This window comes from Equus asinus, chromosome 3 (assembly GCF_041296235.1).
Source record: "Equus asinus isolate D_3611 breed Donkey chromosome 3, EquAss-T2T_v2, whole genome shotgun sequence".
Taxonomy (NCBI): Eukaryota; Metazoa; Chordata; class Mammalia; order Perissodactyla; family Equidae; genus Equus; species Equus asinus.
The window spans coordinates 22,067,597-22,094,760 of NC_091792.1; the positions used below are offsets into that span (position 1 = coordinate 22,067,597).

At 34.5% G+C, this 27,164-nt stretch overlaps 1 protein-coding gene across 1 annotated transcript in view; it reads right to left on the minus strand.

The window, feature by feature from the left end:
* The window catches only part of LOC139044914 (polyadenylate-binding protein 4), a 62,207-nt gene that overhangs the window by 5,499 nt on the left and 29,544 nt on the right, over positions 1–27,164 (minus strand).

Here is a 27,164-nt window from a genome sequence, read left to right on the forward strand (position 1 = left end):
CATAAGTACATTTGTGTCAATTTGTTACTGCAGCAATAGGCAACTAACAAAACGTCCAATGAATGAATGTATATGACCATCAAAAGAATGTTAAATGAATGTGTACGACCACAAAAGACATCCACAATATTCACAGTGAATTCATTAATAATTGTCTAAAACTGGGCACAATATTTATCAATGGTATAATGTAAAAGTACACTGTTATATAATAGGTACTTATACTTACAATTTGGCAACAATGACAAAAAACTGAAGCTAAAGACAACATTAACGGCTCTCATAGATACAGTTATGACCAAAAAAATCAGACATACGAGAATACTTATCGTGTGAATACATTCCTCTTTATTTCAAGAATACATAAAAAAATGATGATGATAGTAGTCAGAATAATGGTTATATTTACAAATGTGCTAATTTACTGGTAGAGAGCAAGATTGTGTATTCCTGGGGGCTGGAAATGCTCCATTTCCTGGATGAGGTTACATGGATAAATACATATGCACCAAATTACCAAATTGGACATGATATTTGTGATATTATGTATATAATCTCACGTGTGTGTGTGTGTATATATATATATGTATACATATACCCACACTTATATAACATATACACGTATATAAATGTACAACAAATAAATATATATACATTTATATATACAATTTCATTTTTCAAAAAGCAGTCATTTATTTTAAAAATCATTAAAATTTATAGAAATGTTTTAAAGTTACACATCAAAAAGTAACATATGTGTATATGTATTCAATTAAAAATAAAAAATGACTATTCTGAATATCAAATTGTGTAGCAGAAGAAAAATTTAAAATTTTGAATTCACTTAGCCTTCAAAAGTCTCCATTAAATAACACAAAATGAGAACTGCAAAAGCATTCACACATTAAACTGGAAGGAATAAACTCACAAATTCTGATGCTTTGAAATAATTATAGCACGGCAGAAAAGATAAGTGCTCTGTCACTTAAAAGTAAAAGTGTTGTCAGTCCTCTGACCTAAATGCCTTAATTTCCTGGCTTTTTGTTGGGACCATCCTGTAGTTTCACCTCTACATTTGCTGTGCTTTGGTTAATGATCACTGTTCCCAAACTTAGCTATGTAATTCTCTTAAAATCATTTAATTCAATAAACCTCGCTGATGCACCCAGATCCTTATTGCCTCAACTTAATTTCAAAGAGAATGAATGTTCATAAACTAAGACACAGATTTCTTACATTATACCACATCAAATTTCATTAATTAATATGATGATTTTCTCTAAGGCATTTGTTTTATTTTTCATATGTTTCATAGTTTCCTCAGAGAAAAAAAGCTAAATCATTGCAATTCACGACATTCTGATCTGCCATTAAACTTCATGGCTGTTATAAAAATAAACAAAGCTTCATTCTTGCACCAGTTTATTTATACTAATGTAGAACAACTCCGGATTTTCAACTTTATATTGTGCTAACATGTTTAGATGATGGTACCTATGACTGTTTTATAAACATGACTATTTTTCAATGAATGCCTTGTATTCTACTGTGGGATACCTCATAATCCATCCCAAATCATTATAGTCTAAGTTTCTTTTCATAAAAAACTATTATGGCAAGCTTTAAGTTCTTTGTCTCCTACTCTCTGTCAGTTGAATACTTCCTTAATTGTCGATGTTTTCTAAAATATGCAAATTCTTCCTCAACATCGATAATGAACTCATTTTATGTTCTTCAAATTTTATTCTATTTTACTCATTAGGCTGGTAGCCTTTATTACGTTGAATATATTAAGGCGCCTATTTACTCTACTTCAATGATGTTAAATAAATTTTATAACATAAGCTGGTAATTAGAAATAAATTCCAGGAAGAATAAGAACTAAAAGTAAACATTGACAATGATCATTACCGTAAACTATTTTCCCCTGCGTATTTATTGCAAAAGAATCATTTCAATGAGTGATATATCTTTTATCTATGTATGCAAACATATTTTTATATCAAAGAAAAAAGAGATATTAGAATATATAAATCTCTAGATTTGGAAAAATCACTAAATTCTTCAAACACTGTGACATATGTCATATAGGTTAATTTATATACTATAGTCACATATTTCTTTCTACAGAAGTATATAGACATTCACCTCTTGCATTGCTAAAATTCCTACATGTTAACAATTAGAGATATTTATTGATGTGAGTGGTGATTTGCTTAAAGAAACACAAAAACCTATAACCTTGAAATTCATTTTACTATAAACATCAGATTCAAGAAGTTTCAAAAAGCAATAGTTTATTTATTTTAACAAATGATTGCAATTTTATTAACACTTTACATGAGCTATATGTCAAAAAGTAGATTCTGTGATTTTCAAAAGAACATCAGGACATTTCTCCTAAAGGTTTTACATTTAAAAAGAACTTTTGCTCTAGGTGGCTATAATTCAGCTTTTATTTTCTTTGTGACCATAGGTGAAGTACTTGAACTGCCTATTCCTAGGTTAAATTATCAGTGATTTAGATTTAATGATGCGTATCCTTCATAACAAAACATACTTTTTAACACTCTAATGCTTCTGAAATATAACACAACTTCATACACCGTCTCCATTTTAAAACTATTGGCATTTTAGAAAGACACCACATACTAACATCTGCTCAGCCTAACATACTTAGATGCTAGCGTCAAGCCTAGACATAACTGAAAAGTGCCATTATCTGTATATCAATATATCTGTATATCTATACATCTATGTATACATATATTTATTAATCTCTATCATCTATCTATTTATCTTCTTATCTGTCTATCTATCCATATACATCTTATAAAAAGGCCTTATTTTGGAATGTATTGCAAAATGTATTTTTGTTGAATATCATTTTAACATCAATGCTAGTTATAATAGAATGAATACAGGAAATTGGAGGAATCTATAATTAATTTTTCAGGTTTCCTAGTTGGTTAAAGTACTTAACTGAGAAGTAGGAGGGTACGAAACGTATTACCCTGAATCAGCTCTGAATTATCAAAAAACAAAATCCTAGACTTTAAAAATCAACCCATAAATCAATTAATTAATAAGCAAGTAAATAATAGTGGCCTTAACAAACTGGAATATATTTAAATTGAAAAACTTCCTTGCTTTCCCAATAAGCCCCTTTACTTGCTGGCAAAGGTTTCTAATGGGTAAACTGTCGCGGTATATTTTAGTCTGCTTTCCGCTGTCACATTTGAATAAGGACCACTAAAATAAATTTTATCAAAGTTGAATTCACTCCCTTTGCTGCAACATGAAAGAATTACTACCCTGATATTGCCTCAGTAATGTCTCAAAAGGAGGAATCTGATGAAAGATATGTACAGAGTTTGAGGGTCTTGGCTTGCGGGCTTTAAAGCACATCTATAAAGGCAGGCCACTGAGTGCACTGGGCAAATTTCCTGGCACACTGTGTAGCATCAGCAGACCCAGTAGGATGAAAATCTTGAAGAGGATTCTGATGAGCAAATTTTTGTTCCAAAAAGTGAGCGGTTTGTCCAGCTGAGCAAAGCGTTGACAAGAATAGAAAGCGACTTGGCCAAGTGAACACATTATTTGCCCACATAATTGGTTTACCAGAATTTTCTAAAGCAAACAGTGAAGTTATTTACTGGTTTAGAGTCTGACTTTCCTGGTTAAGAAATCTGGGAGCAAACTGTTAATCGATGTCAACATAGTTCAACTCAGTTCACATTCCCATCAGTTGAGTTTAAGTAGATCATCTCAGCTTTCTGTCACTTTCAAGTTCATTCTCCATTTATCCTAACCTGAAACATAGGCTGATAGTATCTAGGTCTGTGTTCCATCCAGATCTGCACCGCTGTTTGAAAGGTCAGGCTCTATAGTTTCAAGTTTCCTATGATGGTTCTTTGAACACCTGTGAAAACGAAATATTTCAGTTCTTTTTGTTGGATTATCTTTTTTTTTATCTGTGGATGCACAACAATATTTAAGACAATCATTAAAGTGTATGTCTAAACTAGTTAACCCAGCTTCCAAATAACAGAACAACTGGGGAGAAGTTTCTAGATTTGGTACCAGTCTGTTTTAAAAATCACCCATTATTCTAATTTTACATTTTTATATACATTTTAGTAACAATGAAGATTGAAAAGTGATCTTTTGGAATATATGGACCACATTCCTGACAAATGACTGCAGAAATAGTCCTTAGGGAAGCTAAATGAATATCAGTGTTCATATTTTCACTACACCTTGTACCATACCAGTGGTCTTAGAAGTAACGTCCATGCTGTAAGTGTCTCGTTTTTACCATGCAATGGCAAAATGTCATTATTCTGTCTTCTTGAGCCTTTCTTTACAAATTATTGTAGTCTTTGAATTCCTTCCTATCTAAAATCTTGAGCAATGACTCTTTGATCAGGCTGAAACTAGGCTTAAAACCAATCATAAATGGTTCATCCTGCTTTTAAGCAAGTTTCACTTCAAGAGGCTATCAGATTTTGGAGGTTTCTGATTGACCAGAGAGAAAATGAAGAAGTAAAAAAGGAGGGATATGAATGGAGCATAATGGAAGATCATAGAATGGGAAGAGAAATAATATACTGAAAGCAGTTTTAAACTGTGATTTGAGGGTATCTTAAAGAAAGATATTTTGAGGTTGTTTTTTAAAAAAACAATTTTACAGTTTGAATTTCTTTTGGAAGATTCCTTATAACAAAAATAAAGCAGAGCATTGGATGTTTGAATTATTGATCCTCCTTTTTCCATGGCACCTCTCAAACAACATCGTTCATATCAAAAGTTCCCTAATGTGACTACTGAATTCCAAATTATGCTCAGTGATATCATGACACTTAGAAAGAGTCGACACATGATATAAGTTTATAGAAGCATGAGTCCAGGCCAGAGGTGGCAAGGAGTTGGCCTGAAATTAACATGGCAATCGTTGGTGATACATCTTATTTGCTTACTTTGTGTCTTGGCCCCTAACTAATGATTTGCTATCTCTAATTTCAATCTCCCAAATTTTAAATTCCCAGTAGACAGGATATTCAGAGAGGAGGTGTCTTCTGGAATCAGGCTTTCAGAAATAAGACAAGACAATAATATGGAAATTTTTCCTACACTTTGAGATGACTCCAATGCAGAATTTTCCCTATAAAGATGCCAGTGTGAAAAGACCTTCTGAACTTGTCATCTTCAAGGTCAGCCTAAGAGACGTTTGTATCAATCTCCACCTGTACTCTATCCTTGGATACTCAAAGCACAAAGTGATTAGGAGAGTCAGAAAGAAAAACGGTAATAGGTCACTCATAACATAGCAAACTTCTACTAGGAATAAGATTTTTCAAATGTTATTAGATAATCAATGAACTCACATAAAAGAGTTTTGCATTTCTATCAGACAAAATAAATTCAGGATTTTGCAGCTCAGCAAAAAAGGAATCAAAGCGCAGATCAAAGATGAGACCTTCCACACCATCATGGTCAGAGAGACCTGCACGTGATGAAGGAGGCAGTGACTGGAGGGGTATGTCTCCAGGCCAAAAGATAGCAATGAGCGATGGCAATCCCCAGAAGCTAGGAAGAGTCAAGGAGGGGTCTTCCCGGAGAGCCTCAGACGAGAGCATGGCCCTGCCAACTCCTTCATTTCAGACTCCAGCCTCTAGAACAGTGGCAGACTAATTTCTGGGTTTTTTAGAGTGTTTCTTTGTTTGTTTTTAGGTATGCTTTTTGGTGAGGAAGATTGGCCCTGAGCTAACATCTGTTGCCAGTCTTACTCTCTCTTTTTTTTTCTCCCCGATGCCCCAGTACATAGTTGTATATCCTAGTTGTATGTCATTCTAGTTTTTCCATGTGGGATGCCACCACAGCGTGGCTTGATGAGCGGTGTGTCTGTCCGTGCCCAGGATCTGAACCAATGAACCCCGGGACGCTGAAGTGAGCCCACAAACTTAACCACTCAGCCACAGGGCTGGCCCCTAAATTTCTGTTTTTAAGCTACTCAGTTTGTGGTAATTGGTTATGGCAGCCCTAGGGAACTAGCACAGTTAGTAACAAGTTTTCTGAAGCAAGCAGTGAAATTACTTATTGAGTGTGTGTTTTTTTAGTCACATTTAATGGAGTAATAATTTTCCAGAACAAATAGTTAAAGCATGTTGACAAAGGTGACCTCAGGTCTCAATCCCAATAGTTAATTATGTGAAAGCTCGTGGACTCAGTTCATATCAACTGGCCTGGTATCACGTCTTTCTTTGGATAAATTATTTTATCAGTCATTAAAGCTAGCTGATCATCAGAATCTTACAGATGGCTTAAACACACACACACACACACACACACACACATGCGTGTACTTTCCCTGGACTCACCTTCAGATATAATGAATCACAGCTTGGCAGTGACTTCTTTTATAAACATGAGATATCTTAGAATCAGAGATAATATACAGTTTTTATTGACTACCTTAAATTATTCCCCCTCCCAATAATAAATCATAGGGAAATTCTAAAATATATTTTTCCATATTCCACTAATATCTCGCTTGTCTCAAAGACTTACTTATAGCTTCCTTTCAGGTTGTTTTATTTGTGTGACCTGTCATGGTTAAATGTGCTTATATATGTATATATGTACACATGCAATAAGTTAGACAATACGAGATCTGGAATGAAAAGCATATTATTTAAGCTTTGCCTGAAACAACTAAAATATTTAGAGTAAATTTCTAAATTCTGATTTTGTAGAAAATACATTAAGTAGCTGATTTCACTCATTCTCTCTGAAGCTTAAGCGTTGAATTCACAGGAAGCTCAACATCACCACCATTTTCCTATATTCCTCTTCATACACGATACTTCACATGTACCACACAGTTTGTTTAGTGATGCCCTTCTTTTTGTCAGCACAGCCTCCCCAGACACAGCGTCTAGTGTCTTTGTTATCAGTAATTTTACGCTGAGAATCATAGAGCTCTGCATTTGGGGGCATCTCATTCTATCTCACTGCTTTGTCTACATGGAATCCACATCTCTTTGCTTCTTCCTATACTCACAAGTTTAATGTGGGTGACAGTTAATAGACAAAAGCACTCATTTTAAGTCCCAGCTCCATCCAAAAAATATCTACACAAGTTTTCAAACTGGGTGATAATTTTCCTAAAAAGTATGAAGTACATTTTCATTTAATGAAGAAAAATGGTTTAAGCCACTATCAGGGGAAAGACAATAGTAAAGAACATAGTTTTCTATTTAATGAGACTTTCCCATTTCTTAAGAAGGAGCGATGATAATATTTACTGAATATACTGCCCTACTTCCTAATAAGGAACATCTGTAGGCAACAATTCAGGAGGCTAAATTCCTCTGAATTGAGCTCCCAATATTTTGCTTACAGACGAAGCCCTGGGTAATAATAAAAAGAAATAAGAGTTTATCTTTGTTCCATCAAAGTTCCCATTCTTTCTAATATCTCCCCACAGGTAATCTAGTTTGTTTATTTCATTTTTTTATGCTTCATACAGCTTAAATTATGTCCTTTTCTTACCTATATGTTTATATTTTTAAAACCCCATTTTGAGACAAAAGTATTTCAAGCCTTGTAAATTATTGTAACCCATAGCTGGTGACGATTTTTAAGGATAATTAGGCCCATAATATTTGGCACAACATTCTTTCTCTAGTGCTTTCCCAGAGGTAATCTTGTTTTTCTTTTCTTTTCCTTTTTTTTTTTTGATATTATTTTTTTCCTTTTTCTCCCCAAAGCCCCCCTGTACATGGTTGTATATTCTTCGTTGTGGGTCCTTCTAGTTGTGGCATGTGGGATGCTGCCTCAGCGTGGTTTGATGAGCAGTGCCATGTCCTCGCCTAGGATTCGAACCAATGAAACACTGGGCCGCCTGTAGTGGAGCGCGTGAACTTAACCACTCGGCCACAGGGCCAGCCCCTCTTTTCCTTTTTTTTAATGGGACAAAAAGGGGTATGAGATGGAATCCCATCCCTTGTTCTGCAGTTACTATTTAATCCTCTTGGGCTGTCTATAAAACTGGGAATTCCGGTACTCATTGTCACGTTGACTTCCTAACACTTACGAGGTTCTTTATTTTCTCTCTCCTATAAAATACGTTTTCACCACTTCCTAATGGGCAAGCAGTCCACCACTTTGAGATCTGGGACTTCATATGTTTTTGGAACTGGAGACCACGGACAGTAAATAGAGGAACAAAGTGACAGATGTTCAATAATTGGGGCAGGGAAGTGTGGCAGAAGGGTATTTGGGGTGGAGTATGTTGGTGGGCAAAGAAAGGGACCTGGAGAACGTAAATATAGCCAGGCGTTAGAGCATCGCCTTCCACTGTGAACAACGTATACGTCAAGATGGGAAGCTATCATCACTCCCTCTTGGTACTGTGCTTTCTGGCTGAGAATTAGAGAGTCACATATTTGAAATAGTGATAGCCAAAGATGGGTGGAAGAAGAAAACTTACATATGTGCTCAAAGCTTGAGGCTTTGTAATTAGTTTGGAGAAGGTAATTAAAAGGGATGGATGAGAGAGTACACTCGTGGACAGGATCAAGGACAAGGTCTGAAAGCACTGGATGTTGTGCTTGTCTCCATCAAAACTGTTTAACTGGTGTCAACATTAGAGGACCCCACACAGACCCTACACTTGAACTTGCAGCTGATACTGGACAAACTGACACCTTCACCTGGGCAATTCGAGCCTAAATCAGACTACCTGGATGCAAACAGAATGCAAGGACTACTATTTTTAATGTGAGAGCATAAAATGAAAGATGTTGATTTTGCTGAGAACTATCAGTGTGAGAAGAAAACTCTATAGATTTCATATTTTTATAAAAGATTTCCCCTCATATATGATCCACTTATTATGTATCTCATAATTCACAGTATCTCAATGTTATGTAAGTTGTATTGATATGTTAGATTAATTTACTGGAATATTTAATTAAAATATTCAGGTTATGCATGTCAAAATTATAAACAATAATAACACCAATATTTATATTTTATCTTACAATTATTAATCCATATTTTCACAAATATTGCCCTTAAAATCTAATTCCTTTAATTACATATAAAAATTAGCTTCTGTACATCAACCTTTCTTCAGATTACATAATGTGTTGGAAAATTGTTTCTAACATCATAACATTGTTTTTCTTCAAACCGTAAAAGAAAAAAACAGAAAGTATTGTTATTCTACTCATAATTAACGACTGAGAATGCTTTAAAGGACTTAAATTTTGTGAATGGAAAGACACAATATTAAAATGTTATTTTAAAGGTACAACTAAAATGTTAACTATCGCTAAGTTAATTCTTAGTTTTCCAGAGCAGATTTAAAGTAGCGCACATTTTAATTCTAATATTTAGTACATATTCTTCAAAGCGGATGATGGGTGTAAGTATTTCACTTAAAAGCAGATAGAACGTTATTTTTAGCTGTCTGAAATGCTGCTTGTCCCTATTCACAAAGCAGCCCATATAATCAACTTCAGAACTTAATGATATTGTTCAAGTGAATAGGAATATAGGAAGCAAGACTAAAGAAAGCCAAGTTTATTGTAATAGTGCACTTTGCTTTTGCAATTGGACAGGTAATTATTATTTCTCAGGATGCCATAGTCCAGCAGTTAAACATTTGAAAATTAATTTTAGAAATCTTAATTAAAACAAATTAATGGTTCTATTGTAAAGAATTGCCAAAAATACTTTTGTAGAATAATTGTAGCATATTATCTTGGGTTTTACATTAAAAGTTAGGATAACATATTTCTGTGACATCACTGAATTTATGATATCTTAGAAAAGTATTAATATATTATTTGAAAGTACTTTGAAAATGTTTTATTCTGTTAGTGTAGTATTTGACATTCTTAAACATCCACAGTATTTACTTTTGAAATATGTCTAAAAGTAGCATATGTAAGCCAATGCATATTACAGAGATATTAATATAACATATATAAAGTATTAGTCTGTCCTAATATAATCTTTACTAACCTGTATTTCTATTCAATTACAATATAGAGATTTTTATTGATAAAAATCTAATACAACAAAATTTAACACATGTACATTTTAATTGAGCTAAAATTTACATACAGTGAAATGAAAAAATCTTAAGTTTATTAGTCAATTAGTTTTAAAAAGTGCATAGACCTGTGAAACAAATACACCTCTCAAGAAGCAGAAAACTTCTTTTGCCCTAGAAGCTATGCTGTGGCCCTCCCAGTCAAAATCTCACTCAGAAAACACTCATACTCTCATTCTTTTCAACATTGGTTGGCTTAACTTATTCTATAAATTCCTATAAATGTAATGACACAGTTTCTATTCTTTTCATTTTACTTCTGTCTTTCAGCATGTTTGCTAGATTCATTCGTATTGTTTGTATCAATATTTTTTCCCATGTATGCTGAGTAGCATTCTTCCATATGAATTTGCCACATTTTTATTATTGATTCACCAGTTGATGGGTATTTTAGGTGTTGTGGTTTGTTTATTCTGAATAAACCTACTATGTACATACACATGGATTTCTTTTTTTAGAAAGTAAACACATTTTATTATTTCAATCAAGTTGAATTTTCTGTGTGCGTTTGACATTAATGTTGAATGCTCCCTGTGCAACTGAGAAGAATACACATTCTGCACTTGGTGGCTTATTGTGCTTCACTTGTCAATTAGGTCAAGTTGGTTGATAATTGTTCAAATGTTTAATATCCTTTATACTTTTTTTTTATAATTCTATCAAGTATAGAGAGAAGGATATTAAAATTTTTAACTACAATTGTGGATTTCTTTATTTCTCTCTTTAGTTCTTTCAAATTTCACTTTAGATATTCAGAATCTCTGTATTGGGGCAAATTAATTTGATTAGTAGGTCTTCATGAGTAATCAACTATTTTATTTATCAAACGACCTTCGATACCTGTTTTAGGTCTCCTTGTTTTGATGTCTACATTTCTATTTTAATACAGCCATTTGGTTTTTGCATGATTAATATTTGCAGAGTACATATTTTTCCATCCTATTACTATTAATGTCCCTTTTTTTAATGTTTATAGAGCATCTCATAATCAACACATTTCCTCCTCTTGTTTGTAATGCAGTCTGACAAACTGTTCCTTTTAATTCTGATATGATTCTATTTATATTTAATGTAGTTGTTTATACATGGTTTGGTTTAGATCTACTATCTTCCTCTTTATTTTATGTTCGACCCCTCTGTTTTTTAGTGCCTGTTTTCCCTTTTGTTCCTTCCATATTTTGGATTAATCTGGTGTTCCTTAGTATTATATTTGATCTCTTTTATTGGTTTCTCAGCTGATGCGGGGTCGGTGAGCTGAGGAGTGGAAAGAAAGATTTCTTGGACTCTCAAGATCTGGCAGTAGTGCTCTTTTATTTAGAGAATAGTGTGGAATAGCATGGGGACAGGACCCATGGGCAGTCAGGCTGCTGCGTGGGGACAGGACCCAGGGGCAGGAGGAGCCGCTGCTGCTGCCCCTGCTACTGCTGCAAACATGGGTGGAGAGTAAGGCTAAATTTAAGGCATAGGTATGTGAGCCATGCCTTTACAAGACAAAGGAAAGAACATGTAAAAAAGTTATAATGGTATCAGTGCAGGTGGGGTCTGGCCATTGGGTGGTCCCACAACTTTTAGATAAGAATCAAATCGGATTAAGCAAGGGCCAGAAGCCACCACCCTAAATCAGTTACATGAGGTTGCCAGACAGTAACCAATTTAAGTTCTTGCCTTTGGCATTGATTAAGAGTTTCTAGAGACAAGGTCATCTCCATTCTTCCTGGCACAGAGAGGGAGGCATCCCCACAGATGGGGGTTTCCCCCACAAATGTAAATGCCTCCCAACAAAGGGCAAGCAAACTCTGCTCCTTGGAGCCTGCTTCTCATCTGCAGTTTTAAAAGTAACCAGCCTAAAATCCTCATCATCAGCCAAAGGTGTGTGTGTGTGTGTGTGTGTGTGCATGTATATGCTCTAGGGTTCAAATCTGCAACTTAACACCATCTTTCATGAAAGAATTTTATGTAACTTCATGTAAAAAGTAAGAATACTACAGCAATATACTTTAACTTACTGCTTTTTAGTTTTTGTAATTCCATCTGATACTGTGAACTTCCTTTCTCACACAATAGTTTGAGAAAGATTGGTATTCATTCTTCTCCGAATGTTTGGTAGAATACACTGGTGAAGCCGTCTGATCCTGGACCTTTCTTTGTTGGGAGTTATTTAATTACTGATCTAATCTCCTTACTTGTTATCGATCTACTCAGATTTTCTATTTCTTCATGATTCATTCTTGATAGTTTGTATGTGTCTAGGAATTTATCCATTTCTTTTAGGTTATCTAACTTGTTGAGGTATAATTATTCATAGTTGTCGCTTATGATCCTTTATATTTCTGTGGTATCAGTTGTAATGTCTTTTCTTTCCTTTCTGATTTTATTTATTTGAGTCCTCTCTTTTTTTTTCTTAGTCCAGCTAAGTTTGTCAATTTTGTTGATCTTTCAAAAAACCCAGCTCTTAGTTTTGTCAATCTTCTTCTGTTTTCAAGTCTCTGTTTCATGTATTTCTACTCTGATCTTTGTGATTTTTTCCTACTGTTAAGTTTGGGCTTAGTAAGTTCTTTCTTTTGTGACTTGAGACATAAAGTTAGGTTGTTTATTTGAGATCTTTCTTTTCCTTAATATAGACATTTATCAATCCAAACTTCCCTCTTAGAACTGCTTTCACACCATCTTATGGGTTTTGATATTTTGTGCTTTCACTTTCATTTGATTCAAGATTTTTTTTTTATTTTCCTTTCGATTTCTTCTTTAAAATCCAACCCTTTGGTAGTTTACAAAGGAGGACCTTGGGCATAGTAGTTTGGGACTTCAAAGGGGAGGAAAGCAATTCACATGGAAATGGAAAAACAAATGTTTGGTAAACAGAACTTGGATTAGAGTGGGCACCAGCAAGGATCCTCCCAACCTAGGCTTACCCAGATTTATCTATGGTGATGGCCTGTCCTAGGGACAGGTCTTTTAGCTTAAATTCTTTTAGGCAGTTAGAGGGAAGGTCAAAATTTCTTTCAGAGTCTTTTGTTCTTAAAAATAATCAAGCCAAAGAGATCCACTTTGAGGTGGTCAATTTTGATTCCCTCCAATGCCATTGTGGTTGGAAAAGATATTTAGTGTGATTTCATTTTTCTTAAATTTGCTAAGATTTGTCTTGTGACCTATCACATGATCTATGCTAGATAATGTCCTATGTGTGCTTGAGAAGAAGGTGCAGTCTGCTGCTCTGGATGGAATGTTTTGTATACATCTGTTAGGTCCATGTGGTCTAAAGTGTAGGTCAAGTCTAAAATTTCCTTGTTGATTTTCTGTCTGGATGATCTATCCATTGTTGAAAGCTGGGTTTTGAAGTCCCTTAATGTTATTGTATTGTTGTCTATTTCACCCTTCAGATCTTTATTTGCTTAATATATTTAGGTGTTCTGCTGTTGGATGTGTATATATTTATGTTTGTGGTACCTTCTTGATGAGTTGATCCCCTTAACATTGAACAATGACCATCCTTGTCTGTCATTACCTTTTTTGGCTTGAAATCTATTTTGTCTCATATAAGTATAGCTATCTCTGCTCTCTTTTGATTTTCTCTTGCATGGAATATCTTTTTCCATCATTTTACTCTGTGCTTATATGTGCCTTTAAAGTTGAAGAGAGTCTCTTATAAGCAGCATATAGTTGGGTCTCAATTTTTTTTATCCATCCAGCCACTCAATGTCTTTTGATAAGAGAATTCACTCCATTTACATTTAGAGTGATTATTGATAGATAAGGACTTATTAATACCATCTCATTTATTTTTTCTAGATTTTTTGTTGTCCCCTTGTTCCTTTCTTCTTCTCTTGCTATCTTCCTTTGTGAATCGATGATTTTCCATAGCAGTATGCTCTGATTCCCTTCTTATCTTAAATGAATCTACTGTAGGTTTTGCTTTGTGGTTACCATAAGGATTACATAAAACGTGTTATATATATAACAGTGTGTTTTATGCTGGTAATTTCAAAAGCATATAAAAAGTTTACCTTTTTACTTTTCCCTTTTATGCTTTTGATGTCACTATTTACATCATCTTTTTATATTGTGTATCTAGTAACAAATTGATGTAGCTATAGCTATTTATACTACTTGTGTCTTTTAACCTTATATTAGGATTAAGTTGTTAACACATCACCATATTAAAGTATTAGTGTATTCTGAATCTGACTATATGCTTACCTTTAACAGTGTCTTGTGTAATTTCATATATTTTCATGCTAGTAATTAGCATCCTTTCATTTAAGCTTGAAGAACTCCTTTCAGCATTTCTTGTAAAGTAGGTTTAGTTTGATTAGTTCCCTCAGCTTTTGTTTATTAGGGAAAGTCTTTAGCTCATGTTCATTTCTGAAGGACAACTTTGCTGGGTAAATTATTCTTTGTTGGCAGTTTCTTTCTTTCAGCATTTTGAATATTTCATCCCATTCTCTACTAGCTTGCAAAGTCTCTGTTGAGAAATCTGCTCATAGCCTTATGGAGTTTCCCTAGTAAGAGAGAAATATTTTTTCTTGTTGCTTTTTAAATTCTCTCTTTCTGTTGGTTATCAGGCAATTTTATTATTACGTGTTGGAGAAGATCATTCTGGACTGAAATTTTTGAGGTGACCCATTAGCTTCATGAAGTTGGCTGCTCAAATCTCTCCTCATGTTTGGGATATTTTCACGTATTATTTATTTAAATAAGCTCCCTACCCTTTTCTCCTTTGCTTCTCTTTGTGGGACTTCAAAGATGCATGAATTATCTTGATGGTGTACCATAAGTCTGCCAACAACAATATCTGTGGGATGAATGTTGACGAAGTCTTCAGAGAGTCCATGCAACTGTTCTGGCTGTGGGTTCCTTCTTTAGTGGAAAAATCTGCTGAGTTTGTCTGTAGAACAGGTCTCTGTGAACCAAAATTGCTCCTGTTACAGGGCTGCTATAAATAACCCCTGCTTTTTTCCCTTGTTTCTAGCTGCCTCTATGTATCTCAACTTTGCCAATCTGGGTGGGGTGAAACTGAAGTGGACCTTTGTGTAGTGTCCTAAAAGGCTAGAGAAGTTGGTTGCTCACCCACTTTTCCTTTACTGGAGATGAAGTCACTTTCTAGCTGGGAAGTTTCCTCTTGGCACTGAGAAATGCCAGCTTGGGGAATGGGATGATGCAGACAAAATGAAACTATCTTCCTTCTCTTCTTGTTCAATTATTCTCATTTTTTTGTTCCACTGTGTTGCTAAAATTTCTTAAGTGGCTTCTAGAGCTCTCGCAGAGCTGTTTTTGTTCATGGATGGCTGTCTAATTGTTGATCTTTGTGGGAGCACAGAGAGGCTGGGATCTCATACATCACCATTTTGGTCATTGAGCCCTGTTTTATTTTCTTTGTGGCACTTATCACCTCCCATTCACTGTCCCCTCCTGCTGGAATGGAGGCCCAGTGAAGCAGGACATTTGTTCTGCTCACTGTTGTATCTCCAGTGTTTAGAAGATTCCTGATATGTAGTCAGCACTAAATAAATAATTGCTGACTAAATAGCCAATTGAATTAGTCAGAAATTGGATGGCAATGCAAGATTATCTTCAGCCTTGATGTAGAACTGGTGTACACTCTGAATCAGATTGGAAGTATTTAGGGGAATATTAACTAAGAAACAGAATATCAGAGATGGGAATCAATCCTCTGATTAGAATTATTTGCAATTCCTTGGCAAAACAACTTCATGAATAATAAATTAGAAATACCACTTCATATGTCCTGCTCAAATTTTACTTATTTATTTATATTTTTTATACCTTGTTGCTTTTTCAACTATAGATTTTTTAAGGATAGAGTAATTCTTTCTAAAAACAAACAAACAACATTCTCTTAAAAACACATGATGAAGTTAGAATAGTTCCCTGAGAAAGATGAAAATGTGCGCCTGTTTCTAAATTTGTTTCTATTGTAATCTTGTCGGCACAAGCGAACTTTTTTCTGTATACCGCCAAAAGTATCAGCAAATGGAGAAGGATCACCATATAATACATGTGCTGGTCCATTTTTATTAATCTTACAATCCATCAACTTTTGACTACTTAAGAACAGGCAAAACTTTTTGGCTAACATCTATTGCTAATCTTCCTCTTTTTGCTTGAGGAAGATTGTCACTGAGATAATATCTGTGCCAATCTTCCTCTGTTTTGTATGTGGGATGCCACCACAGCATGGCTTGATGAGTGGTGTGTAGGTCTGCACCAGGGATCCAAACCTGTGGACTTGGGCCATCGAGGTGGAATGCACAAACTTAACCACTATGTCAGTGGGCTGGCCCCCAGGCAAAAATTTTTAATTGCCTACATAATTAAGAAAAGTGGAAGACTTTCTTTCTCAGTATTAAAGTATTTTGATTCAATGCAATGTTAAAACCAACAATAAATTTTATGATATAATTTGTTTTTTAAATTTTTCATGTCATAGGTATTAGAACATTTAATATGTGATGACATACATTTCACACTATTATTATTTTTATTTATTTATTTTTTATTTATTTTTTGTGGGGAAGATGAGCTCTGAGCTAACTACTGCCATCCTCCTCTTTTTGCTGAGGAAGTCTGGCCCTGAGCTAACATCGTGCCCGTCTTCCTCTACTTTATACGTGGGATGCCTACCACAGCATGGCTTTTGCCAAAGGGTGCCATGTCTGCATCCGAGATCCGAACAGGCGAACTCCGGGCCGCCAGAAGCAGAACGTGCAAACTTAACTGCTGCGCCACTGGGCCAGCCCCACTATTATTATTTTTAGAATCAAATTTAGACATATTATATTTAAAATATGATTTCTGTGTTAAAGGCCACTGATAAAAGAAACCTTATGTTTTCTTTTTTTATACATGCTTAAAATTATTACCTTAATGCAGTAATTGCTATAATATAATTTAGCAGGTGTTTAATATATGCTAGCTCATTTTTTACCTATATGAGATACCCTTGAAGCATGTACTTTGAATCTCCAAAATTAATATGCATATAATTTTATCAGCACTGCTAATTTATTATCTTCTTATAAGTAGCCATTAATTTAATACTCCCCTGATTTCAGGAAAACAGAAAGGAAATGCACAATCCATTTTTCACAAATAAGTATAAAAAGGATTCTTGAAACAGGAATGAGTTCATTAGCAGCAATCCAATTGCAAAAGATGAATCTCATAACAATGACTAACAAAAAGCTCCTTGCAGGGGTTAGAATACTAACAGAGCAAAGAAGGGATGCTCTTTGGCAGTTAGCAGTAATTTACTTCATCCTTTAATTCCTTAAGTGATATAGCTAAGTTGAAAATATTTTAATATTCTTAATCTCATGGGTAGCCAGTATATTTTCTTATAAAATTAGATGCGTCATAGTACCTATCGAATAGTGGATATACATATATTTTTAGATTGATAAAACCAGGTTTAAAAACCAGAAATTGTTATGACAGACTTTTATTGTTCTTTGCATTGTGAAGTTGACATATTAATGATTCCTATCAGGTGTTAGATATATTTTTTCTCTAAACTTCTGTCCTTCACATATTTTCTTGTAGGCATAACTGGAGCAAACTTACACAGGCCTCGCAGATCATCTGATTATGCTGTCATCACTTTTACTTCAAATTCACACATTTCTCTCTTACATTTCATGAAACTTCTCAAAGTTCCAAATAGCCTGTAATATTGTGTTGTGGTTGTTGAAGTGTGTTGGAGCACAATAGTATTCTTTGAGAAGAAAATCTATATTGTATTTTAATTCAAAAAGTGTTTTAGAATATCTGTCTTTTTCTATAATTTTACTGTAATTTTCTTTTTTCATAGAAATGTAAAGTGAGGAAAAGTCAATTATATAACAGATATAATGAGGAAATTAAAACAGACAATGCAGAAAGTGATTTCCCAAGGAGAATCAGTTTCTGTGTTTCCTGCTCTTTAATTTTAAAATGTAGCTCCTGAGGATTCTGGATTCAGACACTTCACTTACAGTCGGCCACACCCCTGAGGGAAACACCACCAGGAGGACTGATAATCTCTATTTTTGCATAAAAACCAAGGCATACTTCCTCTAGCCCAGGCTGGGGACTCATTCCTGGCCCGTTCTCTTATTAGCTTGTCCCAGGCTGAACTCCCTCTTGCTTCCAAGGAAGATTTCAATCCTTGCCTCCATAGGCCCCTAGAGATGTGTGTGTCAGGCAAAAATGCTGTTTCCAAGGCTCGGTGGCCAGGACAGGAGTGGACCGTGCCCGAATAACAGTCAGAGCTAGAAGCAGAGGGAAACAGGATAAAGACGCTAAGAGTTCATGGAGAGAAAAGGGAGCTATACACTGAGGAAAAAGGGAGGCATAGAGATTGAGGAAGAAAGGATGCAGAATTCTCTTTCAACAGAGTATTTCAAGGCTCACTTCACATATTACTTTTTTTCTGTTTCTCTCTTTCATTATTATTTTTTCCTTTCTCTATGCTCCCATAGCAATTTTTTCATATCTTTTCTGTAGCATGCACAATAATTTCCCTTGAGTGGCTTATTTTTTGTATGTATCTCCCTCACTCAATTATGACTGCCAGATAGTATGGATATGTTTCCACATTGTGCAGCCCTCAAGTAATCTAGGACATTATTTATTCATTGATTTAAATTGACATCTTCTGACTAGGGAGGACACATGCATGCATTTTCTGCATCTTCCTCCCAACATGCTATCACCAAGAAAACAAGTGAAGGAAAAAAGCTTGTAATCAGAGATGCATAAAACAAAATACAATCTAGGGAACGGAAGGGAAAATAAAATATGAGATAGAAAAAAAAGGAAAAGATTAAGCAACTTGATAAGGAATTAAGTCATTTGGGGGACGATATTGTCATGTCAAGTACTATGAACTGAATTGTATATCACCTCATAACTCGTGTGTTGAAGCCCTAACCCCAAAGTGATGGTAGCTGGAGATGGGGCCTTTGGGAGATAACTAGGTTTAGATGAAGTCATGAGCGTGGAGCCTTCGTGGTGGGATTAGTGCCCTTCTAATGAGAAACACCAGTGAGCTTGTTCTCTCTCTCTCTCTCCACCGTGTTAGGACACAGTAAGAAGGCAGCCTCCACAAGCCAATCAGAGGGCTCCCTTCAGAACTTAGCCATGCTGGCACCCTGATCTCAGACTTCCAGCCTTCAGAAAAGGTAAATTTCTGTGCTTAAACCACCTACTCGACGTATTTGTTATGGCAGCCTGAGCTGACCAAGACAGATTTTGGTACCAAGAGTGGAGTGCTGCGGTAACAAATACCTAAACATGTAGAAGTGGCTTTGGAACTGGTTAATAGGTTGAGGCTGGGAGAGTTTTGAGATGCGTGATAGAAACGTGGATGTTAAGGATGACTCTGATGAGGTCTCAGATGGAAAAGTGGAACATGTTATTGGAAAGTAGAGGAAAGACGATCCTTGTTACAAGTGGCAAAGAACTTGACTGAACTGTGGTCTAGTGGTGGTGGAAGGAAAGATTTGTGAGCAATAACATTGGATATTTGGCTGATGAGATTTCTAAGCAAAGTATTGCATGAGTGGTGCCTTGCTTGCCTTTGACTACTTATAGTAATGTATTCAGCATTTTATTATTTTTAATTGCTGCATTAAAACATCCCACAAATTTAGGAGATTAAAACAATGCACATTTGTAATTTCACAGTTCTGTAGTTTGAAATCTGGGCAGGCTTGACTAGGTTCTCTAATTCAAGTCTCAGAAGACCAAGATGAAGATTTCAGCCATTCTGGGCCCTTATCTGGAGGCAATGGGGATCAGTCCCTTCCCAGCTCATTCAATTCCTTGTGGTTGCAGAAGTGAAGTGCCCATTTCATTTCTATCTGTCACCTGGGCATTGCTCTCAGCTTCCTGAGGCTGCCCACAGTTTTCATCATGGACTCCTCCATATTTAAACCAACATCAACATTTAAATCTTTCTTGTTCTTCCAGTGTCTCTGACTTACCCAATTATGACCAGCTGTAGAAATCTTACTGATTTTTAAAAGCTGACGTGATTAGATTAGAACCGCCTGGTTAATCTCTTTTCGGATTAACTCAAATTTAAGTGATTAATAAGCTTAATTACATCTGCAAAAGCCCTAATTGATGCATTATGTCTCATAATATTCACCCTCCTAAGGATTAGGCAAAAAACCTTAGGAGGCCACATAAGATTCTGACCACCCCAACACTCTGTCACTCATATGTTTTGCAAATATTTTTCTTAATTTTCTTTCTACTTCTTTTCATTGTTTTTTACAACTAGTTACTTTCTTCATTTTGTGCTTATACAGTGAAATTCTCCTATGTATAAATGAAAACTAGCCACGTACATTCCATCAAAGTTGTTTAATAATCTTTTACACATGGGATTCACTTTGGTTATGGTATAAAATACAGATACTATATTTTCTTCCAAATGATGGTTATTAGCTGTTTAGAGTAATACTATCTGTAAGCATTACTCTATTCATTATAGATTTAAAATACCACATTTTTCAAAATTAGAAGGTGTTTAACTTAGAAATCTCTTGATCAAATTTGGCATTTTGGGGAAAATGTTTTTCTCATCCTGGAGCATCACTCTGATCTATTTTTTTTTTTTTTTAGTCTTCAATTATGTTTCTCCATAAAGTATTATTACTATTGTCTATATAGGTTAATATATATATATATATACGTAATGTACACATATATATATAATTATTCCCAAAAGACTTATGGCAGAATACAGAGCTTGACCTAGTTTGTAGTGTCACAGAAACAAATAGATGGAGTGCAAGTTTCTCTTCTTTAGGGTTTATTCTCAAAGAAGCAAATACAAAATGGATAGCAATACTGCCTCTATTTGTGGATAGAAAATTCTAAGAAATCCACTATTAAAACTAATAAAATTGGTAATGTTACAAAATAGAAGAACAATGTGCAAAAAATAATCGTTTTTCTATACAATAAACAATCTGAAAATAAAATCAGGAGAACAATTCTATCAATAGCTTTAAAATAATGAAGTATTTAGGAGCACATTCAACAAAATAAGTGTAAAACTTGTACTCTGAAAATTTTAAAACTTTATAGACAGAAACTAAGGAAGATCTAAATAATAAAAAATTCCCTATTGTTTATGGATCAGAACACTTATTATCCTTAAAATGACCATAATTCCCATATCGATCCATAGATTCAGCAGAATTTCTTTCAAAGTTTTAGCTGGATTTTTTTGTGGAAATTAACAAGCTGACCCTTAAAATAATGTGGAAAATCAAGTAACCCAGAATAGGCAAAATATTCTTGAAAAATAAGAATAGAGTTGTGTGTGTGAGGGTCTCACTTCCTGATATCAAAACTTACTATCCAGCTACCGCAATCACAGCAGTCTAGTACTGGCACAAGGATAGACATATAGATCATTGGGATAAATTTAGGGGTCCAGAAATAAACCCTAAACTCTAGGATCAATTGATTTGTGTGTGTGTGTGTGAGGAAGTTGGGCCCTGAGCTAATATTTTGCCAATCTTCCTCTTTTTGCTTGAGGAAAATTGTCCCTAAGCTAACACCTTTACAGATATTAGTCCATTTTATATGTGGGACCCTGCCACAGCATGGCTTGATGAATAGTGTGTAGGTCCACGCCTGGGATCCAAACCCATAAACCCCAGGCTGCTGAAGCAGAGCACACGACCTTAACCACTACACCACTGAGTCAGCTCTCAACTGATTTTTAAAATAAGGGCAAAAACAATTCCATGGGTAAAGAAAAGCCTTTTATACAAATTTTCCTGGGACAACTGGATATCCACATACAAAAGAATGAATATGTACAACTACCTCACGTCATACACAAAAATTAACTTAAACTGAATTGTAGACCTAAACATAAAAACTAAAGATACAAAACTCTTGTTAAAACAATAAAGTAAATCTCTGAGAACTTGGGTTAGGTTACGATTTCTTAGGTATGATGCCAAAAGTACATGCAGTAAAATAGAAAATTAATCATTTAGATTTAATCAAAAGCAAAAACAAACAACTTTTGTGCTCCAAAGAACATCAAGAGAAGACAATCCAAAGACAAGGAAACAATTTTGAAAATCACATATCTAATGAGGCATTTGTATCCAGAGTATATAAAGAACTATTAAAACTCAAGAAGAAGAAGACAAACAACTCAATTTGGAAAATGAGCAAATAATCTAATATATATGTCTCAAAAATATATATACAGTTGGTAAAAACTACATGAAAAGATGCTTAACATCATTACCATTAAGGAAGCATAAATCAAAGCCACGAGGAGATTCCACTTTACGGAATCCCACCAGATCTGAGGGAGAGCCCATCAGAATGACCATAATCAAAAAGACAGATAATAACAAGTGTTGTCTAGGATATGGAGAAATTGGAACCCTTATACATTACTGGTTGGGATGTAAAGTGATGCAATCGCTTTGGAAAACAGATTGGCAGTTATTCAAAATATTCAGCACAGTGGTACCATATTACCCAGCAATCTACATCTAAGTATGTACACAAGAGAAATGAAACATGTATCCACACAAATCCTTCCATGAGTATTCATGACAGCATTATGCATAATAGCCCAAAGGTGGAAAACAGCCAAATGTCTACTACAAATGAATGGATAAGCAATATGTGGTATATCCATATGATAGAATATTATTTGGCGATAGAAAAGAATGAAGTACTGATATATGTTACAACACAGATAATCCTAAAATCATTATGCTAATCGAAAGAAGTTAGTTACATACTTTATGAGACAATTTATACGAAATGTTAAGAATAAGAAAATCTATAGAGGAAGTAGATTAATGGTGGTCTCAGGCTAGCGGTAGGAAAGCAGGAGAGAGCAGTGGATTGGGAGTGTCTGCTAAAATATACAAGATTTCTTTTTGGGATGATGAAATGTGATAATATTAGATTAAGAGGATGGATGTATAAACATAAATATACTAGAAACCATTGACTTATACACTTTACAGGGTGAATTTTATGGTGTGTACTTTATATCTCAATAAGCTCTTACCTCTTGCTTCCATACTCTCTCATGGTGTTGTGCCTGGATGCTGGTGCTCAGTTCAGCCCACATCAGAGAGGCCACAGGTGTGGATTGATGCCATTTATACAGTTAGACTGCGGAAGGGATCAGGGCAGCACTCAAGGGTCTTCCTACTAATACAGCTATCCCTTCCTCTATATTTCATTTCTAATCACGTCATCAGGTCTACATTCAACACTTTTCGTTCTTTTAAGTTATTGGTAGATGGCTCTTCTCCCCATTATATTTTCCTCCCTGCTTTTTAATGTAATGTGAAAATACCAATTATTGATTATTTATTCTGTATCTGCACTACTAAAAGCTCTTATATTTCATTATTTGATCAAGTTTTCTCCACATACAACACTAATATTCTGCAAAGGAACATTTTTTCTCTTCTGGTAAACCTCAACTCTTATTTTTACTTAACACTTGGTTTGTTGTACACGAGTGATTCTCTACAGGGACAAATCTACACCAGGGGAAATGTGGCAAAGTTGGTAACATTTTCGGCTGTCACAACTGGGGGATGCTACTGTTTTCCACTGGAGAGAGGCCAAGGAGGTTGCTATACGTCCTATAATGCACAAGACAGTCCAATAACAGAGAATTGTCTGATTCAAAATGTCAATAGTGCTGATATTGAAAAACCATGGAATAGACTATTCAGATGATATTAAGTAATACAAGTCTTAGATGGCGTCTTTATTTCCTGATTTTAGAAAAATGATTTTCATGAATTATCGTCAAGTGCAATGTTGACAATTTGTTTGAAATACATTGGTTTTGTTATTTTGTATTTCTTTAAGCATGAAATGAACACATGTATATAGTTTATATGAAATGATAAACATATTCATATAACAATAATATTTCAATACCAGGTTTTTATTAGTCCTTCTATTTTTTCCTGTTCCAATACCTTAACACACCAGACACACTCAGAAAATTCATGTTACTATCCCTTTATGAGGACTGCTGTATTTTTCTCCATGTTCTTAAAATTACACACACACACACACACACACACATACATTTCTTGGTCATTTATTGGCAAAAAGGAATTATATATAAATACTACTTTGCATGTCATTTTTTACACTCTACGATACCATCTGGAAATACATCTGTGTACCAACTTGTGGAGCTTTACTTCATTCTTTAAAGGCTACATAGTATTCATGGCATGAATCGGCCAATTGATAAACAATTCCCTTATTTGCCACTATGAACAATTCTGCAGTAAACAGGCATATATACATTCAAATATATGTACATATGTGTATTATTATTGTATATATTTACGTATATAAATATATATGAATACCTATATGAATATATAAATATGTATAAAAGTGGGCTCACTTATTTTTATGTGGTTGAATTTGCTTGAGTGAAAGATATATGACATTTTTCAATTTAATAGATAGTCATAGCTTTGTAAACACCTGTAAAATTAGCATTTCAACAGTAAAATGAAAATTTGAATCTTTTTACATATCTGCTGTGCATTTGCCTCATTACGAAGTGCCCACCGTTACCTATTGCCTACAGTATTTTTAAATAAGCTTATTAGTATTCTTTATATATTATGTTTAACTCTTTATCATATGCTTTATAATTTTTAATCAAAATTGCATTTATATTACTGGAATTACTTAAGCTCTGTTTGTATTTGTGTATACTAACACATATATTTTTTAATGTCTAACGATTACTTTCTTATTCCGAAATTATACAGGTACCCTCCAAGATTTTCTTGTAAGAATTACGTTAATTCTTTTGCAACAAATTTTCTAAATCATCTTAAATTATATATAAAAATTGAAAGCAGTATAATTTTATCTTTCCTTGTTATTTTAATGGAGCTTAATAAAATTATGGATATGGTGATTGTCTATTTTTAAAATTTCTATCCTTATATATTTGCTCTTTCCTAATTAGTTATTTCTTCTTTGAACACTCTGGTTGAATAGGCTGCAGATTTAAACCTAGGGCTTTATTTGTTTCTGTTTTGTCGTTGCTATTTGTCTCTTGAATCACCATTGAGCTCCATTATTTCAATAGGTAGTATAATTTTAAAGCTATTTCTCTCTTAAGCAGGACCTGGTCAGTAAAATTGCAAAATTACAAATTGCCTGAATTTTAGTAAATAATTCTAAATGTTAATTATATTTTATATAAGAAACAAGAGACAAAAACTCAAAATATATGCACATTTTAATGATTTTTCTGAAAACATAAAATATTCTTTTCTGATTAGGCTGTTGTTTGAAATGCTCTTTTAAAAAATGTGTCAGTAATGGTATTGCATTTCAGTACAGAAAAGAAGCTGGAAAGGGACCTCAAAGTCTAAAACAAAGGACAGTGTATTCCATAATATTTATCTGATTATAAGCTGATTTTATTTCCTCCATGCCAGCATGGAAGTGGAATGAAAGAAAGTGTCCTGAGTATCAATTTACCTATTATCTCTAATGAAGTTAGATAATGCATGAGGGACTACAGATTGTAATAATAAATATGCATTAAAATTCTTAGCAATGCAAAGGATAAGGTGATCTTTTTAATTTATCTACAGACAAATAATTTGCAGCTTTTTAAAAGTTAAATTACTCAGATGATTGTATAGTTAGCCAAAGTATCAAAAAAGGTGTGTTCTTTCAGGAAGAGTAATCGGTCTAATTTTAAACCACAACCAATTTCTTATCAGATGTTTCAAAAAAGAAATTCCACAAAATATTAGATCAAAACAAACAAACAAATATTGAAGTAAGCGGCTGGTAGCCAAAGAGATAATGTTTCTGAAGGTACATTGATTATATGAGTTTAGGAAACGTGGGTTTTCTGGGTACATTATTGTTTATATTGTGGTTAAACCCTATGCTTGTAGTATTAGTTCAATGTTTTTCATCTTCTGTAGCTATCCTTGGCATAATCGATACACTTAAAATTGGTAAAATATTGCTGATCTCCAATATTACTTCCCTACTTGTTTAACACTATGCCTTCAAAATATAATTAATGATAGTGGATAATAGAATGTGATTTTGTACCACAATAGTCCTTAAACTTGAACCTCAGTGTAAAGTCGCCTATGTTACAATGATAACATATATGTGGCTAGTTACTAAATTTTATTAGAATATGACAGAAAATGGAATTTAGAAACACTAAATATATTTTGAAACTAAGTCTATAAGAAGGCTAGATAGCTTAATATATAAAACAACACTCAGATTTGACATCTGTCTGGTCAAATAATATTTGGATTGAGATTCAACTAAATCAATTTTGAAAAAAACAGTCAAAACATAAAAAAACAAATGTACTTGCTGCCATTCCCCTATCATATGCTTCACATGTGGCTTAACTGACGTAATCCTCAAGCCTGTTGCAGATTTTAATCAGCACGGACTTTGAAGCCAAGTGTTAACAGAGTTTGAGTAGCATCGCTTGCTCTGAGTGATCTTGGAGGGTAATGCTTACTTTCCTTAAGCTTCAAATTTATCACTGATAAAAGGAAGATGATCACAGGAACTGCCCCATGGGATTTTTTTTTTTTTTTTTTTAAAGATTTTATTTTTTTTTTTCCTTTTTCTCCCCAAAGCCCCCCGGTACATAGTTGTGTATTCTTCGTTGTGGGTTCCTCTAGTTGTAGCATGTGGGACGCTGCCTCAGCGTGGTCTGACGAGCAGTGCCATGTCCGCGCCCAGGATTCGAACCGACGAAACACTGGGCCGCCTGCAGCGGAGCGCGCGAACTTAACCACTCGGCCATGGGGCCAGCCCCTGCCCCATGGGATTTTGAGTGAAATCAATGACATAATACCTATAAATGTCTTAGTAGAGTCTTATGCATATTCAGTGTTCCTTAAACATCAGCCATTACCCTTTTATCATTATTCTTCTGTGTCTGTATTTTTTTTCCAATGAAACAAGTTTCTTTGGTGTATTTTGA